This window comes from Ranitomeya imitator, chromosome 8 (assembly GCF_032444005.1).
Source record: "Ranitomeya imitator isolate aRanImi1 chromosome 8, aRanImi1.pri, whole genome shotgun sequence".
Taxonomy (NCBI): domain Eukaryota; kingdom Metazoa; phylum Chordata; class Amphibia; order Anura; family Dendrobatidae; genus Ranitomeya; species Ranitomeya imitator.
In genome coordinates this window covers 187,984,212-188,002,840 of record NC_091289.1, presented here as the reverse complement: position 1 = coordinate 188,002,840, position 18,629 = coordinate 187,984,212, and positions in this window count along the sequence as shown.

Sequence of the window (18,629 nt, the reverse complement as noted above, 5' to 3'; positions counted from 1 at the left end):
TGGAATAAATAAATGGTGCTATAATAATAAATAATAATAATAGTTGAACTGATCAGTGTAGTTGTGAATCTAACACTGGGATGAGATAAAACACTTACTAGAAAACAGCAGCTTGGAGGATATTATACAAAAGTACTGAGCCATGTAGATGTGAATCTAGCTCTGGGATGAAATAAAGCACTACTTACTAGAAATTATTACTATGGAAGACATTATATAGCAAAACTGAGAAGCATAGCTGTGAATCCAACTTTGGAGTGAGATAAAACACTTAACCTTCGTCTGGCTGAGTAGGTACAATTGTAACTATTCTGTTTTAAAATTGCAATAACTTTTTTTTTTTCGAAAAGCCGTAGAGGGCTGAAATTTCGTGACATCTCTGCAGTTTTGGTCCAGAATATATTGGCCAAATTTCAATAAAATATATATGAAGGTACAATTGTACCTCTGCAGTCTGTTAACGTTGTAAAATTATGAAGCCTGACGAAGGTTAATACAAAGCAGCAGCATGGAGGATATTATACAGTAGTAGTGAGCTGTCAGTACATTGATTGAGAATCTAAAAAGTTGCAGCATACCTCTGTCTGTGCATTTTTCTTTGACTCTCCTTTTCCTCCTCTCTCCATAGACATTAATAGGCAGCTGCAATCTGATCCTTCATTGATCTTGGTGTTAGGCTTGTGAAGGACAGATTTTAGATGTTTTTCAATGTGAATTATGAGTTCAAGAAGCATGGGGTGGAGGGGGAAGTGGCTCATAAGAATATACACTGCTCAAAAAAATAAAGGAAACACTAAAATATCACATAAGATATCTCTGAATGAAATATTCCAGTTGCAAATCTGTATACATTACATAGTGGAATGCGTTGAGCACAAAACGTAAAAATGATCAATGTAAATCAAAATGAATATCCCACGGAGGTCTGGATTTGGAATGATACTCTAATTCAAAGTGGAAAATCAAATTGCAGGCTGATACAGCTTCAGTGAAAATGCCTCATGACAAGGAAAAGATGCTCAGTATTATGTGTGGCCTCCACGTGCCTGTATGACGTCCCTACAACACCGGGGCATGCTGCTGATGAGGCGGCGGATGGTCTCCTGAGTGATCTCCTCCCAGACCTAAACTAAAGCATCCGCCAACTCCTGGACAGTCTGTGGTGCAACGGGACGTTGGTGAATGGTGCGAGACATGACGTCCCAGATGTGCTCAATCGGATTCAGGTCTGGGGAACGGGCGGGCCAGTCCATAGCTTCAATGCCTTCATCTTGCAGGAACTACTGACACTCCAGCCACATGAGATCTGGCATTGTCCTGCATTAGTAGGAACCCTGGGCCAACCACACCAGCATATGGTCTCACAAGGGGTCTGAGGATCTTATCCTGGTACCTAGTGGCAGTCAGGGTATCTCCGGCGAGTACGTGTATTAAACATGTAACCAAATGCATCTGTATACTTAAATACATGGTAAACACTATAGTAAACCATTGAAAGTTGATGCAAGGATAGATATGTCCCTGGATATGTGTGTGTGTATATCGAACATATAAAACTGAATGTGTATGTATGTATGTCCGGGATTGGCATCTACACCGTCGCAGCTACAGCCACAAAATTTTGCAGTGTCACACGTCTGGACCCCGAGAGCGTCATAGGCTATGTCGTGAGGCGAAATTTTAACCCCGCGCGTTCCAATTCACCAAACAATTTTGCCCCTATCTACATAATGGGGAAAAATGAAAGGAAAAGTGTTGGAGGCAAATTGACAGCTGCCAGATGTGAACAAGGGAGACTTAAAGAGTGAGAGCGATGGCGCCAAAGAGTATATACCGTACAGTTGCTAAGGTGGGGCCCCGACATGAGATACTCACCACACACCGGGATATGAACACACACACACACAAAATGCCCCACACACTACCACGTGCTTGAAGACATATACCACCCTCAGCACACATTTCACCACACATACACCAACCTCGCCACATAAAAGTCAAAACACAAAAGTCGCCGCTCAAAACTCGCCACATGCAAAACTAGGCTCACGCAAAACTCGCCACACGTGCAAAACTCACCTCATGGAAAACTCGCCACACGCAAAACTTGCACACACGGAAAAATTGCCACATGCAAAAAAGTTGCAACACATGCAAAAGTTGCCTCACACAAAACTTGCACATACTCAAAACTCACCACGCGCAAAACTCGCCATGCGCAAAACTTGCTGCACACAACTTGCTACACTAACCTGTCACATGCAACTCGACACACAAAAAGTTGCTACACGCATGTCGCCACACAAAACTCATCTCACAAAAGTCGCTACATACATGTCACCACATGCAACTCAACACACAACTTGACACATGAAACTCGCCCTAAACCACACACAAGTCTGGTATTATCCTTCAAAAATAAAAATCTGATTAATAAGCAGACAAACTACAAGAGCAACAAATGTACCATATAGGAAATACGGCAGCTGTCAGTCACATAACCTGTCTATTATTATTACACACAGGTACATACTATATACAGGAGCAGATGACACAGGTACAAACTATCTACAGGAGGAGATGACACACGTATATACTATACAGGAGGAGATGACACGCAGGTATATACTATATACAGGAGGAGATGACACAAGTATATACTATATACAGGAGGAGATGACACACAGGTACATACTATATACAGGAGGAGATGACACACACATATATACTATATACAGGAGATGACATACAGGTACATACTATACACAGGAGATGACACACAGGTATATACTATATACAGGAGCAGATGACGCACAGGTATATACTATATACAGGAGCAGATGACGCGCAGGTATATACTATATACAGGAGGAGATGACACACAGGTATATACTATATACAGGAGCAGATGACACACAGGTATATACTATATACAGGAGGAGATGACACACATATATACTATATACAGGAGGAGATGACATGCAGGTATATACTATATAAAAGAGGAGATGACACATACAGTCCCTACAAATAGTATTCAACCCCCTGCAGATTTAGCAGGTTTACACATTTGGAATTAACTTGGCATTGTGACATTTGGACTGTAGATCAGCCTGGAAGTGTGAAATGCACTGCAGCAAAAAAGAATGTTATTTCTTTGTTTATTTTTTTTTTTTAAATTGTGAAAAGTCTTTTCAGAGGGTCATTTATTATTCAACCCCTCAACCCACCAGAATTCTGTTTGGTTCCCCTAAAGTATTAAGAAGTAGTTCAGGCACAAAGAACAATGAGCTTCACATGTTTGGATTAATTATCTCTTTTTCCAGCCTTTTCTGACTATTCAAGACCCTCCCCAAACTTGTGAACAGCACTCATACATGGTCAACATGGGAAAGACAAAGGAGCATTCCAAGGCCATCAGAGACAAGATCGTGGAGGGTCACAAGGCTGGCAAGGGGTACAAAACCCTTTCCAAGGAGTTGGGCCTACCTGTCTCCACTGTTGGGAGCATCATCCGGAAGTGGAAGGCTTATGGAACTACTGTTAGCCTTCCACGGCTTGGACAGCCTTTGAAAGTTTCCTCTCGTGCCGAGGCCAGGCTTGTCCGAAGAGTCAAGGCTAACCCAAGGACAACAAGGAAGGAGCTCCGGGAAGATCTCATGGCAGTGAGGACATTGGTTTCAGTCAATACCATAAGTAACGTACTCCACCGCAATGGTCTCCGTTCCAGACGAGCCCGTAAGGTACCTTTACTTTCAAAGCGTCATGACAAGGCTCGTCTACAGTTTGCTCATGATCACTTGGAGGACTCTGAGACTGACTGGTTCAAGGTTCTCTGGTCTGATGAGACCAAGATCGAGATCTTTGGTGCCAACCACACACGTGACATTTGGAGACTGGATGGCACTGCATACGACCCCAAGAATACCATCCCTACAGTCAAGCATGGTGGTGGCAGCATCATGCTGTGGGGCTGTTTCTCAGCCAAGGGGCCTGGCCATCTGGTCCGCATCCATGGGAAGATGGATAGCACGGCCTACCTGGAGATTTTGGCCAAGAACCTCCGCTCCTCCATCAAGGATCTTAAGATGGGTCGTCATTTCATCTTCCAACAAGACAACGACCCAAAGCACACAGCCAAGAAAACCAAGGCCTGGTTCAAGAGGCAAAAAATCAAGGTGTTGCAGTGGCCTAGTCAGTCTCCTGACCTTAACCCAATTGAAAACTTGTGGAAGGAGCTCAAGATTAAAGTCCACATGAGACACCCAAAGAACCTAGATAACTTGGAGAAGATCTGCATGGAGGAGTGGGCCAAAATAACTCCAGAGACCTGTGCCCGCCTGATCAGGTCTTATAAAAGACGATTATTAGCTGTAATTGCAAACAAAGGTTATTCCACAAAATATTAAACCTAGGGGTTGAATAATAATTGACCCACACTTTTATGTTTAAAATTTATAAAAATTTAACTGAGCAACAAAACTTTTTGGTTTGTAAGATTTATGCATCTGTTAATAAATCCTGCTCTTGTTTGAAGTTTGAAGGCTCTAACTTATTTGCATCTTATTAAACCTGCTAAATCTGCAGGGGGTTGAATACTACTTGTAGGCACTGTAGGTATATAGAGGAGGAGATGACATACAGCAGGTATATACTATATACAGGGGGGATGACATACAGGTATATACTATATACAGGAGAGAACATACAGGTATATACTATATATAGGAGATGACATACAGGTATATAGAGAAGAGATGATATACAGGTATATACTATATACAGGAGGAGATGACACATAGGTATATACAATATACAGGAGGATATGACATACAGCAGGTATATACTATTTACAGGGGAGTGTTGTGAATTCTGTGGCTGAATTCACTCCTGTGGTCACAAGTGGTACTGCAGCTTCTGAGCTTCCTCCCTCAGGTTTTCTGGTGAGCTCGTTAACTGCTTCATTACTTAACTCCGCCTGATGCTGCTATCCTTGCTCCTTGTCAATGTTTCAGTGTTGGATCTGAGCTTCTCCTGATTGTTCCTGTGACCTGCTGCTCTGTATAGCTAAGTGCTTTTTGTTTTTTTGTTGCTTTTTTTCTGTCCAGCTTGTCTTTTGTTTTGCTGGAAGCTCTGAGACGCAAAGGGTGTACCGCCGTGCCGTTAGTTCGGCACGATGGTTTTTTTTTGCCCCCTTTGCGTGGTTTTGCTTTAGGGTTTTTTGTAGACTGCAAAGTTCGCTTTACTGTCCTCGCTCTGTCCTAGAATATCGGGCCCCACTTTGCTGAATCTATTTCATCCCAACGTTTTGTCTTTTCATCTTACTCACAGTCATTATATGTGGGGGGCTGCCTTTTCCTTTGGGGAATTTCTCTGGGGCAAGTCAGGCCTATTTTTCTATCTTCAGGCTAGCTAGTTTCTTAGGCTGTGCCGAGTTGCCTAGGTAGTTGTTAGGCGCAATCCACAGCCGCTTTTAGTTGTGTTTAGGATAGGATCAGGTGTGCAGTCTACAGAGTTTCCACGTCTCAGAGCTCGTTCTTGTATTTTTGGGTATTTGTCAGATCACTGTGTGCGCTCTGATCGCTAAGCACACTGTGTTTCTGGATTGCCTTCATAACACCTGTCATTAGCAAACATAACAGTACAAGGAGCCTAACTAATGATTCTCAATAGAGGGAAAGAAAAAGTTCTGACATCATTTTTTTTTTTTTTTTCTGCTCTGTGTTCACTTTTTTTTTTTCCCCTAGACATTTGGGTGATTCTGGACACAGGTGTGGACATGGATATTCAGGGTCTGTGCTCTTCAATGGATAATCTCGTTATAAATGTACAAAAAATTCAAGATACTATTGATCAGAAATCTATGTTAGAACCAAGAATTCCTATTCCTGATTTGTTTTTTGGAGATAGAACTAAGTTTCTAAGTTTCAAAAATAATTGTAAGCTATTTCTGGCCTTGAAACCTCATTCTTCTGGTAATCCTATTCAACAGGTTTTGATTATTATTTCTTTTTTGCGCGGCGACCCTCAAGACTGGGCATTTTCTCTTGCGCCAGGAGACCCTGCATTGAGTAGTGTCGATGCATTTTTCCTGGCGCTCGGATTGCTGTACGATGAGCCTAATTCAGTGGATCAGGCTGAGAAAAATTTGCTGGCTTTGTGCCAGGGTCAGGATGATATAGAAGTATATTGTCAGAAATTTAGGAAATGGTCAGTACTCACTCAGTGGAATGAATCTGCGCTGGCAGCTTTGTTCAGAAAGGGTCTCTGTGAGGCTCTTAAGGATGTCATGGTGGGATTTCCTATGCCTGCTGGTTTGAATGAGTCTTTGTCTTTGGCCATTCAGATCGGTCGACGCTTGCGCGAGCGTAAATCTGTGCACCATTTGGCGGTACTGCCTGAGGTTAAACCTGAGCCTATGCAGTGCGATAGGACTATGACTAGAGTTGAACGGCAGGAATACAGACGTCTGAATGGTCTGTGTTTCTACTGTGGTGATTCCACTCATGCTATTTCTGATTGTCCTAAGCGCACTAAGCGGTCCGCTAGGTCTGCCGTCATTGGTACTGTACAGTCCAAATTCCTTCTGTCCATTACCTTGATATGCTCTTTGTCGTCGTTTTCTGTCATGGCATTTGTGGATTCGGGCGCTGCCCTGAATCTGATGGATTTGGATTATGCTAAACGTTGTGGGTTTTTCTTGGAGCCTTTGCGGTGTCCTATTCCTTTGAGAGGAATTGATGCTACACCTTTGGCCAAGAATAAACCTCAATACTGGGCCCAGCTGACCATGTGCATGGCTCCTGCACATCAGGAAGTTATTCGCTTTCTGGTGTTGCATAATCTGCATGATGTGGTCGTGTTGGGGTTGCCATGGCTACAAACCCATAATCCAGTATTGGATTGGAATTCCATGTCGGTATCCAGCTGGGGTTGTCAGGGGGTACATGGTGATGTTCCATTTTTGTCGATTTCGTCATCCACCCCTTCTGAGGTCCCAGAGTTCTTGTCTGATTATCAGGATGTATTTGAAGAGCCCAAGTCCGATGCTCTACCTCCGCATAGGGATTGTGATTGTGCTATCAATTTGATTCCTGGTAGTAAATTCCCTAAAGGTCGATTATTTAATTTATCCGTGCCCGAACACGCCGCTATGCGCAGTTATATGAAGGAATCCCTGGAGAAGGGACATATTCGCCCATCGTCATCACCACTGGGAGCAGGGTTCTTCTTTGTAGCCAAGAAGGATGGTTCGCTGAGACCGTGTATTGATTACCGCCTTCTTAATAAGATCACTGTTAAATTTCAGTATCCCTTGCCATTGTTATCTGACTTGTTTGCTCGGATTAAGGGGGCTAATTGGTTCACTAAGATAGATCTTCGTGGTGCGTATAATCTGGTGAGAATCAGGCAAGGAGATGAATGGAAAACTGCATTCAATACGCCCGAGGGTCATTTTGAGTATCTAGTGATGCCGTTCGGACTTGCCAATGCTCCATCTGTGTTTCAGTCTTTTATGCATGACATCTTCCGTGAGTATCTGGATAAATTCCTGATTGTTTACTTGGATGACATTTTGATCTTCTCAGATGATTGGGAGTCTCATGTGAAGCAGGTCAGAATGGTTTTTCAGATCCTGCGTGCTAACTCTTTGTTTGTGAAGGGATCAAAGTGTCTCTTCGGTGTGCAGAAAGTTTCATTTTTGGGGTTCATCTTTACCCCTTCTACTATCGAGATGGATCCAGTTAAGGTCCAAGCCATCCAGGATTGGATTCAGCCGACATCTCTGAAAAGTCTGCAAAAGTTCCTGGGCTTTGCTAATTTTTATCGTCGCTTCATCTGTAATTTTTCTAGCATTGCCAAACCATTGACCGATTTGACCAAGAAGGGTGCTGATTTGGTTAATTGGTCTTCTGCTGCTGTGGAAGCTTTTCAGGAGTTGAAGTGTCGTTTTTGTTCTGCCCCTGTGTTGTGTCAGCCAGATGTTTCTCTTCCGTTCCAGGTCGAGGTTGATGCTTCTGAGATTGGAGCAGGGGCGGTTTTGTCACAGAGAGGTTCTGATTGCTCAGTGATGAAACCATGTGCTTTCTTTTCCAGGAAGTTTTCGCCCGCTGAGCGTAATTATGATGTGGGCAATCGAGAGTTGCTGGCCATGAAGTGGGCATTCGAGGAGTGGCGTCATTGGCTTGAAGGAGCTAAGCATCGCGTGGTGGTATTGACTGATCATAAGAACTTGACTTATCTCGAGTCTGCCAAGCGCTTGAATCCTAGACAGGCCCGTTGGTCGTTATTTTTTGCCCGCTTCGACTTTGTGATTTCGTACCTTCCGGGCTCTAAAAATGTGAAGGCGGATGCTCTGTCTAGGAGTTTTGTGCCCGACTCTCCGGGTTTATCTGAGCCAGCGGGTATCCTCAAGGAAGGAGTCCTTGTGTTTGCCATCTCCCCTGATTTGCGGCGGGTGCTGCAAAAATTTCAGGCGAATAAACCTGATCGTTGTCCAGCAGAGAAACTGTTCGTCCCTGATAGGTGGACTAAAACTTATCTCTGAACTTCATTGTTCGGTGTTGGCTGGTCATCCTGGAATCTTTGGTACCAGAGAGTTAGTGGCTAGATCCTTCTGGTGGCCATCTCTGTCACGGGATGTACGTACTTTTGTGCAGTCCTGTGGGATTTGTGCTAGGGCTAAGCCCTGCTGTTCTCGTGCCAGTGGGTTGCTTTTGCCCTTGCCGGTCCCAAAGAGGCCTTGGACACATATTTCGATGGATTTCATTTCTGACCTTCCCGTTTCTCAAAAGATGTCAGTCATTTGGGTGGTCTGTGATCGCTTTTCTAAAATGGTCCATCTGGTGCCCTTGGCTAAATTGCCTTCCTCCTCTGATTTGGTACCTTTGTTCTTTCAGCATGTGGTTCGGTTGCATGGCATTCCTGAGAATATTGTTTCTGACAGAGGTTCCCAGTTTGTTTCAAGGTTTTGGCGAGCCTTTTGTGGTAGGATGGGCATTGACCTATCCTTTTCCTCGGCTTTCCATCCTCAGACTAATGGCCAGACCGAACGAACCAATCAGACCTTGGAAACATATCTGAGATGTTTTGTTTCTGCAGACCAGGATGATTGGGTGTCCTTTTTGCCGTTGGCTGAGTTCGCCCTCAATAATCGGGCCAGCTCGGCTACCTTGGTTTCTCCATTTTTTTGCAATTCTGGGTTCCATCCTCGTTTCTCTTCAGGACAGGTTGAGTCTTCGGACTGTCCTGGTGTGGATTCTGTGGTGGATAGGTTGCAGCAGATCTGGACTCAGGTAGTGGACAATTTGATCTTGTCCCAGGAGAAAGCTCAACTTTTCGCTAATCGCAGACGCCGTGTGGGTCCCCGACTTCGTGTTGGGGATCTGGTTTGGTTATCTTCTCGTCATATTCCTATGAAGGTTTCCTCTCCTAAATTTAAACCTCGTTTTATTGGTCCGTATAGGATTTCTGAGGTTCTCAATCCTGTGTCTTTTCGTTTGACCCTCCCAGACTCCTTTTCCATACATAATGTATTCCATAGGTCGTTGTAGCGGAGATACGTGGCACCTATGGTTCCATCTGTTGAGCCTCCTGCCCCGGTTTTGGTGGAGGGGGAATTGGAGTATATTGTGGAGAAGATTTTGGATTCTCGTGTTTCTAGACGGAAACTCCAGTATCTGGTTAAATGGAAGGGTTATGCTCAGGAAGATAATTCCTGGGTTTTTGCCTCTGATGTTCATGCTTCCGATCTTGTTCGTGCCTTTCATGCGGCTCATCCTGGTCGGCCTGGGGGCTCTGGTGAGGGTTCGGTGACCCCTCCTCAAGGGGGGGGTACTGTTGTGAATTCTGTGGCTGAATTCACTCCTGTGGTCACAAGTGGTGCTGCAGCTTCTGAGCTTCCTCCCTCAGGTGTTCTGGTGAGCTCGTTAACTGCTTCATTACTTAACTCCGCCTGATGCTGCTATCCTTGCTCCTTGTCAATGTTTCAGTGTTGGATCTGAGCTTCTCCTGATTGTTCCTGTGACCTGCTGCTCTGTATAGCTAAGTGCTTTTTGTTTTTTTGTTGCTTTTTTTCTGTCCAGCTTGTCTTTTGTTTTGCTGGAAGCTCTGAGACGCAAAGGGTGTACCGCCGTGCCGTTAGTTCGGCACGGTGGGTTTTTTTTGCCCCCTTTGCGTGGTTTTGCTTTAGGGTTTTTTGTAGACTGCAAAGTTCGCTTTACTGTCCTCGCTCTGTCCTAGAATATCGGGCCCCACTTTGCTGAATCTATTTCATCCCTACGTTCTGTCTTTTCATCTTACTCACAGTCATTATATGTGGGGGGCTGCCTTTTCCTTTGGGGAATTTCTCTGGGGCAAGTCAGGCCTATTTTTCTATCTTCAGGCTAGCTAGTTTCTTAGGCTGTGCCGAGTTGCCTAGGTAGTTGTTAGGCGCAATCCACAGCCGCTTTTAGTTGTGTTTAGGATAGGATCAGGTGTGCAGTCTACAGAGTTTCCACGTCTCAGAGCTCGTTCTTGTATTTTTGGGTATTTGTCAGATCACTGTGTGCGCTCTGATCGCTAAGCACACTGTGTTTCTGGATTGCCTTCATAACACCTGTCATTAGCAAACATAACAGGGGAGATGACATACAGGTATATACTATATACAGGAGATGACATACAGATGTATACTATATATAAGGGAGATGACAAACATGTATATACTGAGGGGACAATGAGAGGTGTGAGGTGAAAATGAGGGGTGTGAGGTGAAAATGAAAAGGTGTGAGTGCAAAATGAGAGGAGTGAGGGAAAATAGTGGAGTGATCGGAAAATGACAGATGTGAGGTCGAAATGACAAGTGTTAGGGGGGAATGAGAGGAGTGAGGGGGCAAATGAGAGGTGTAAGGGAGAAAATGAGAGATGTGAGGGGGAAATTAGAGAAGTGAGGTGCTATAACTAACCACAGATATTTACTATGCCCAGGAAACACCGGGGTCTTCAGCTAGTATATATATATATATATATATATATATATAGATATAGATATATATATAGATAGATATCCCTTTCCTTCTTTACACTGCCGGCTGCATTCGAAGAGCTTCTTTTTACGGAAGATTGGGAATCTCCTTAAAGGGATTATCCAGATTCTCACCTATCCCCTTGCTCAGTGGTAGTTATTACTTCGGTGTGGATCAGAGCACTGGGACCTTCACCGATCCCCAGAACCAGGTTCCCATGACTGTCAGGAGGAGGTGAACGGGGCTCCGCATGCACTGTGCTTGTTCTCGTCATCATGGTACATCGGTGACCGCAACTAAAATTAACTCTTTGTGGTTGGAGTATACCAGGAGACACGAGGCTCTGGTGGTACCAGAATCCTACTTTATCAAACCATATAAATGAGGCCTCCAACCTGTAACTCTTCAGCTGTTAGACAACTACAACTCCCAGAATCTTCTCACAGCTTCTAACATTCTTATCATGCAGATTTGCAAATTTTTTCCTCAATTTTGATTTGCAACGAATCACAAGTAATCCCACTTGCCTCAAAATCCTGTGTATGACCCTCTGAGGTCTCCTAGGACTGTATCCAGCCACTTTTGAGCTCCTCAGTGCAATCACAGCCTTACTAGTATCCTCATATCTGGCTGTTGGTGAACGGCTGGTAACCGCCCTGCACTGTTGTGCTGTCACACGCTGTCTTTACAGTTTCACCAATGTTTTATGGCTTTCTCTCCCTAATTCTGTAGCTGAACTGCGACGTTCTCTCACTATCCAGATTCGCCATAAAACAGCTGCTGCATTCTCTGCCTCTGCTTTTAGACAGGCTCCAATAATACCTAACAATTGGCTACGCTATACATTGTGATGTAATAGCTGCAAGACATTATGGGGAAGTGATTATGGCCGCAACCGAGGTCACTTGAGCCTTCTCTTATGCAATCTTCTGCAATGTAAAAAAATAAAAATGGCAGTGACCATTTTTGATGATCCACACAAATTAAATCGCAAGTATTTAGTGGATTCCTAAACGTGACTTGTATGAAATCCTTTCGCTCATCTCTAATTACAATAGATATAGAATAATGACTTCGGTGCAGGTTTATTTTTTGCTTTGCAGCATTTTTAATTTTTGCCATTTTTTCAGCCTCGGTCCCATTGTCTGTGTAACCTGTGACATGATAAGTACGTGACGTTCTGCTGCCGCCAGAAGATGATTAGATCAGCACGAGCCTCGTACACGCGCGGGTTATTACCACAGCGGCCTTGGAGATTTCAGACGTACAGTACAGAGGCGCCGTGCGGGACGTGATAAATGACCGTGTACATTCATAACACTGACAATAGGTGCGGATACAAGTAGAAATGAAGGTGATCCGGCACCGGAATTTAACATGTGGAATAGAAGAAAAAAAAAACGGATACATAAAATAATGTAAAAAGTACAATATTCGGAACACAGGGTGACCCCCAGAAATTGGATGTAATCTTCGGAAGAACCCGGCAGCCAGAGTTTGATTTTCCTGCAGCGCCAACTCAGGGGAAGTGAGGAATATCACAGTTTAAATAGAAAATAAGGCTCTGTCTGTGCAACGTATGGGCAGGATGAGTCCTCCAGAGCAAAAAATAAAAAATTTGCAACCAAACACAGACGAACTTGGGCTGGAGAAAACTTTTGCTTCCCTATTTTAGCAAAACTTTAAGGCTATGTGCACACGTTGCAGATTAGCCTTAGGAATTTCTGGTGCGGATTTTGCCTCTCCTGGCAGAAAACGCAGCTGCAGATTTGTTGCATTTTTTGTGCGGATCCGCAGCGGGTTTTTTTTTCTGCAGATTTGCTGCGTTTTTTTACCCCTGCGGTTTTCTATAATGGAATGGGTACAAAAACGCTGCAGATCTGCAAAAAAACAAGTGACATGCTACTTCTTTTAAACCGCAGCGTTTCCGCACCGGATTTTCCGCAACGTGTGCACAGCATTTTTTTTTCTCATTGATTTACATTGTACTGTAAATCAATTGCGGATCTTCAGCGTTTCTGTGTCGCAAAAAACACTGCGGATCCGCAGAGAATCCGCAACGTGTGCACATAGCCTAAATTTTCTTTCTCCTGAAATTTATTATATTAATTTTTTAATTTTTATTTTCTTTTTTTTACGTTAATGAGATCCTAACAAAAACGCTTTAAGAAAAGTTGCTCAGGAAGTTTAAAAGAAGTTTCTACTCACCTAATCTAAGTGTCCAAATCCTCTTCTCCCCTGTGCACAGGCCGGCGGACATAGGACCCACAATGTAGTGATGCCGCCATTGTGTTACCCGGTTCCCTTTAAGTCGTATTACAATACACAAAGCTACATTACTCTGTATTGTACCGGACATTATGGATTATTGTTGTGCGGATGCTAAAAACACAAGAAAAAAGAAAAGATTAAAAAAAACTACAAATGAAAGGGAAAAAAAAGGATTTTTTTGTATTATTTCTGTAATACGTGTCACAAATAATAATCGACCCTGATAAATGCACAGAACATTGTCCTCTAATAAGACATAACGAGGCCATAACAGATGAAGACGACGAATGAGGACGTTTACCAAATGTATTTCAGCAATAAACCCGCAGCGACATGTGTCCCGTGTGACCGCGGCGTCCGTGATCAATATCCAATGAGGAGATGGTCACACTACATTAGGAATTGCAATCTGATCAGCGGCTTGTTCTGCTGGAAGGACGATGGTCGCCTATGTAGGTGAACGCCGTGTATATACACATACATTCATAACAGATCAATGCAAGGCAGCCACCGGCACCCGTCCGCAATGCGGATGAGCACTCGTCAATCCCAGAGCTAGAACTTTAAAATTTTACTGTTAATACGGCCGTAGGAGGGCTCGTTTTGTTTTTTTGCGGGACGAGTTGTACTTTTTGCATGACAGCATTGATTATACCATATCGTGTACTGTAAAAAAAAACTGCAAGTCAATTCCACAATTGTTTTTTGAGCTTTGTTTATTTACCATGTGGAATATATGGTAAAATTGACCTGGTAATAGGATTCCCCAGATCAGTACGAGTATGCAGACACCAAACATGTATAGGTTCTTTTTTTTTTTTTATTTAAGTGGTGGGGAAAAAATCCAAAATTTGTAAGAAAAATTTTTTTTTTTTGCTTATGTCCTCATATTCCGTGTCCTGTAGCATTGCCAATTTCCAAGATCTGGGGTTGGGCGAGGGCTTATATTTGACGGCTTGAGCTGACATTTTTATTGATACCATTTTGGGGTAGAGATGATGTTTTGATCGCCTCTTTTTTATTGCATTGTTGCAGGGGCCAAAAAAACCCTGTAATTCTGGAGTTTTGATTATTTTTCTCTTTCGCCGTATATTGATTGGATTAATTGTTTTTAGAATTTGATTGATTGGACAGTTCAGAAGGTACAGATACCAAATGTGTATTTTTTATTTTATTTTCAATGGGGCAAAAGGGGGCGATTTGAACTTTTTTTTTATTTTTAAAAACTTTATTTTTACTGACTTCAATATTCCGCTTAGGGGACTTGAAGCTGTGACTGTCCGATCACCTGTGTATGCATAGTATCAGCATTGCTATGTGTAGCAGAAATCACGATCTCCTATGAGCGCTGGCCAATGACAGGCCTGGGGGGCTTCTGCAGACCCCAAGCTGCCATGACTACCCATCGGCGCCCCGCGATCATGTGACGGGGCGCCATTGGGTGTGATTTGTGACGTGCTTCCGACCAGCGAGTGTTAAATCCCGCTGTCAATGAGTGACAGCGCAATTTAACAGGTTAACAGCCCTGGGTGGAGCACTGCTCCATCCGCGGCTGTTAAACGCTTCAAGACATATGACGTATAGGTATGTTGTTATGTGCCGCTAACGATCCACTCGTGACTGTTGAAATGTTAAATGCCACTGTCAATCTCTGACAACGGCGTTTAACATACTCAACCCGGAAGCGCATCACTAACCCCACACATCGGCACCTCTGTCACATGATCGCGGGGCAATGATGGATTGGCATGGTAACCAGGGGTCTGCAGACGACCCCCGTGTTGGTCATAGCACTTCTGTTATGAGCACTGCACTGTGGTTGGCATTCATAGCAGCATAACATTTCTGCTACACAAAGCTGAAGAAGACGCAGCTTCAAGTCTACTAAGGAGACTATAGAAATCAGAAAAAAGTAGAAAAAATGTTTTAGAAATATAAAAAAAAATATAAAGAGTTCAAATCACCCCCCTTTTGCCCTATTCAAAATAAAATACATTAAAGTACCTATATTTGGCATCACTGAGTTCAGAAACGCCTGATCTTTCAAAATATTAAAATCTGATCAGAAAACGAAAACGAGAAAAAAAATTCATAATGTCAGAATTACCGTATATACTCGAGTATAAGCTGAGAATTTCAGCCCATTTTGTTAGGCTGAAATTGCCCCTCTCGGCTTATACTCGAGTCATACCCAGGGGTCGGGAGGGGGAGCGGCAGCTGTCTAATAAACTCACCTGCTCCTGGCGTGGTCCCTGCAGGTCCCTGGTTCCCCGGCAGCTTCTTCCTGTAGTGAGCGGTCACATGGTACCGCTCATTACAGTAATGAATATGGACCCCACTCCACTCCCATAGGGGTGGAGCCACATATTCATTACTGTAATGAGCGGTACCATGTGACCGCTCACTATAGGAAGAAGCTGCCGGCGCCGGGGAACCAGGGACTGCACCGCGCCAGGAGTAGGTGAGTATAACGCAGTGCGCGATATTCACTTGTTCCCTGTTTCACCGCTGGCTGCCGCTGTGTCTTCCCGTCCTCTGCAGTGACGCTCAGGTCAGAGGGCGCGGTGACGCGATTAGTGTGCACGCCGCCCTCTGCCTGAGCGTCAGTGCACATGACGGGGAAGACACAGCGGCGGCCGTTGGTGGAACGCGGACCGGTGAATATAGCAAGTGCCGGGGGCCTGAGCGGCGAGAGGTGAGTATGTCTTTTTTTTTTTTAAATCGCAACAACAGCATATGGGGTAAATGTCTGTATGGAGCATCTTAAGGGGACATGTGCAGCATTATATGGGGGCAAATATCTCTATGGAGCATCTTATGTGGCCATGAGCAGCATTATATGGGGCAAATATCTGTATGGGGCCATGTGCATCATTATATGGAGCAAATATCTGTATGGGGCCATGTGCAGCATTATATGGGGCAACTATTTCTATGGAGCATCTTATGGGCCATAATCAGCATTTGTGGAGCATTGTATGGGGCAAATGTCTGTATGGAGCATCTTATGGGGCCATAATCAACATTTGTGCAGCATTATGTGGGGCATATTTTAATATGGAGCATCTTATGGGGCCCATCATAAACTGTATGGAGCATTATATGGGGCTCCTGATTCAATATGGATATTCAAAAACACTTAACCTACTGATTTCTCAATTAATTTTACTTTTATTGGTATCTATTTTTATTTTTGAAATTTACCAGTAGCTGCTGCATTTTCCGCCCTAGGCTTATACTCGAGTCATTAAGTTTTCCCAGTTTTTGTGGCAAAATTAGGGGGGTTGGCTTATAATCGGGTCGTCTTATACTCGAGTATATACAGTACATTTCTTTTGGTTGCCGCAACATTGCAATAACGGGAGATCAAAACTAAGTATCAATAAAAACATCAGAAGGTAAGTTTTAGCATTAAGTCAACATGGTAATATTATTTAAGGGAACCTGTCACCTGAATTTGGCGGGACAGGTTTGCGGTCATATGGGCGGGGTTTTCGGGTGTTTGATTCACCCTTTCCTTGCGCAGGCATGTACTTCGGAGGACACAGCATGAACTTCAACCCAATATTGCAGCCAGCATGCAGCCAGCGGGTAAAGGAAAGGGTGAATCAAACAACCGAAAACCCCGTCCTAGATGTCAGAGATAATATCTCATGAGGAACATGCTGGATAGATCAATAAGTGAATAATAGCCTATGCGTGCTTACCTATGGTATAACCGGACAGCTCACCCACTGTGCACCAAGAGCCCCTTGACGCACGTTTCGCCGCCAAGCTTTTTCAAAAGGGGTTTTTGAATGAATTGTAGTTTTGAACGACGCCATTGGTTGACTGACGAGGCCAAATCCAACAGGGACCTAAGTTCTGTTCTTGCATTTAAAGGGTCTCTGTCACCTCAAATTGGCAGGATATTTACATGACTTTTTACCTGTCCGATGGGCGGCGTTTCATCTTCATTTCTCCACATGTCCGTCCCTGTTGTCCGCAATATGTTAGTGAATTAGAGTACTTGTGCTCCATAGTTGGCACGTGCGCAGTGGATTCTTCGGTTGCGCAGTATGCTTTGCCCAGCTGTGGGCAAAGCCGAAAAGCATTACTGCGCATTGCGCCTGCGCACTATGTCCCAGAACTATTTCGCTGTGTTGCGGGACATAGTGCGCGGGCGCATGCGCATTAATGCTTTTCGGCTTTGCCCTCAGTTGGGCACAGCATACTGCGCGTGCGCGACCAAAGATTGCATTGCGCATGCGCCAACTATGGAGCACAAGTACTCTAATTCACTAACATATTGCAGACAACAGGGACAGACGGGGTGGAGAAATGAAGATGAAATGCCGCCCATCGGACAGGTAAAAAGTCATTTAAATATCCTGCCAATATGAGGAGACAGTTCCTTTAATAGCTCAAGGAGAGTCTGAGGGTCTCGGTTTTTTTGTGGTCCAGTTCTAAACGTTGAATGAGAGATGTTAAGCGTTCTATGTTGAAGGTTCTTTCATTTTTGATCCTAGAACCCTGCTTAATAAGCGTACCCCTAATAACACTTGCTTCCCACTGAACTGGGAGAGGAGTAGTATCATTGCTGTGGTGAAATGTGAACTCTGAAATGGCAGATTTAACAGCCAGTTGGGAGGTGAGGTCTAACGACAATCAGATTTAATGACCAACGCCATTCTCTAGGGATCGAGTCAGGGATAATAATGGACAGGAAGATCGGGATCATAATCAGACCAGACCAAATAGTCAATGTTTGTGACTGGGTCATAAGAGCTCAGGTGATAAGTAGAAAGATCTGTTCTGCTGTAGGAGTTATGTACACAGGAGTAATAGATGTAATCTCGTATCTTTGGATCGAGGAGACACCAGATATCGACTAGTTGCATTTTGAGGAGTTTGGATTTTACAGCTGAAATGTGCGCGATAGGAATAGCGGACCTGCCCGAAGAGGAATTCAAGACACCCTCTAGGGTGAAATTAACATCACCACCGATGATGATTGTTGAACCCTCAGCAAAGTTGGTGAGGTAAGACCTACACACTCGAACCTGGACCTGATTAAGGATATAAAAATTCATAATTGTAAAAACTCTGTCAGAGACACGGATTTTGAGAAAGATGTCGTTTTCGGCATCATCCGCCATATTAAACAGAAGTTGTATATGATGTGAATGTTGGTCAATCACTTGTTGCTGAGAACCTTGTAAATAAACATCTTGGATTGAGGATCATAAGAACAGGATGGTGTTCTTCAGCAGCCTTAAGCCCTCTCCGAGGAACTGGATCTCCATTTTGCATAAGGCAGGATATGTATCCCTCCATGTCACACTTGGTAGGAATGGCGCCAATCTGTATCTG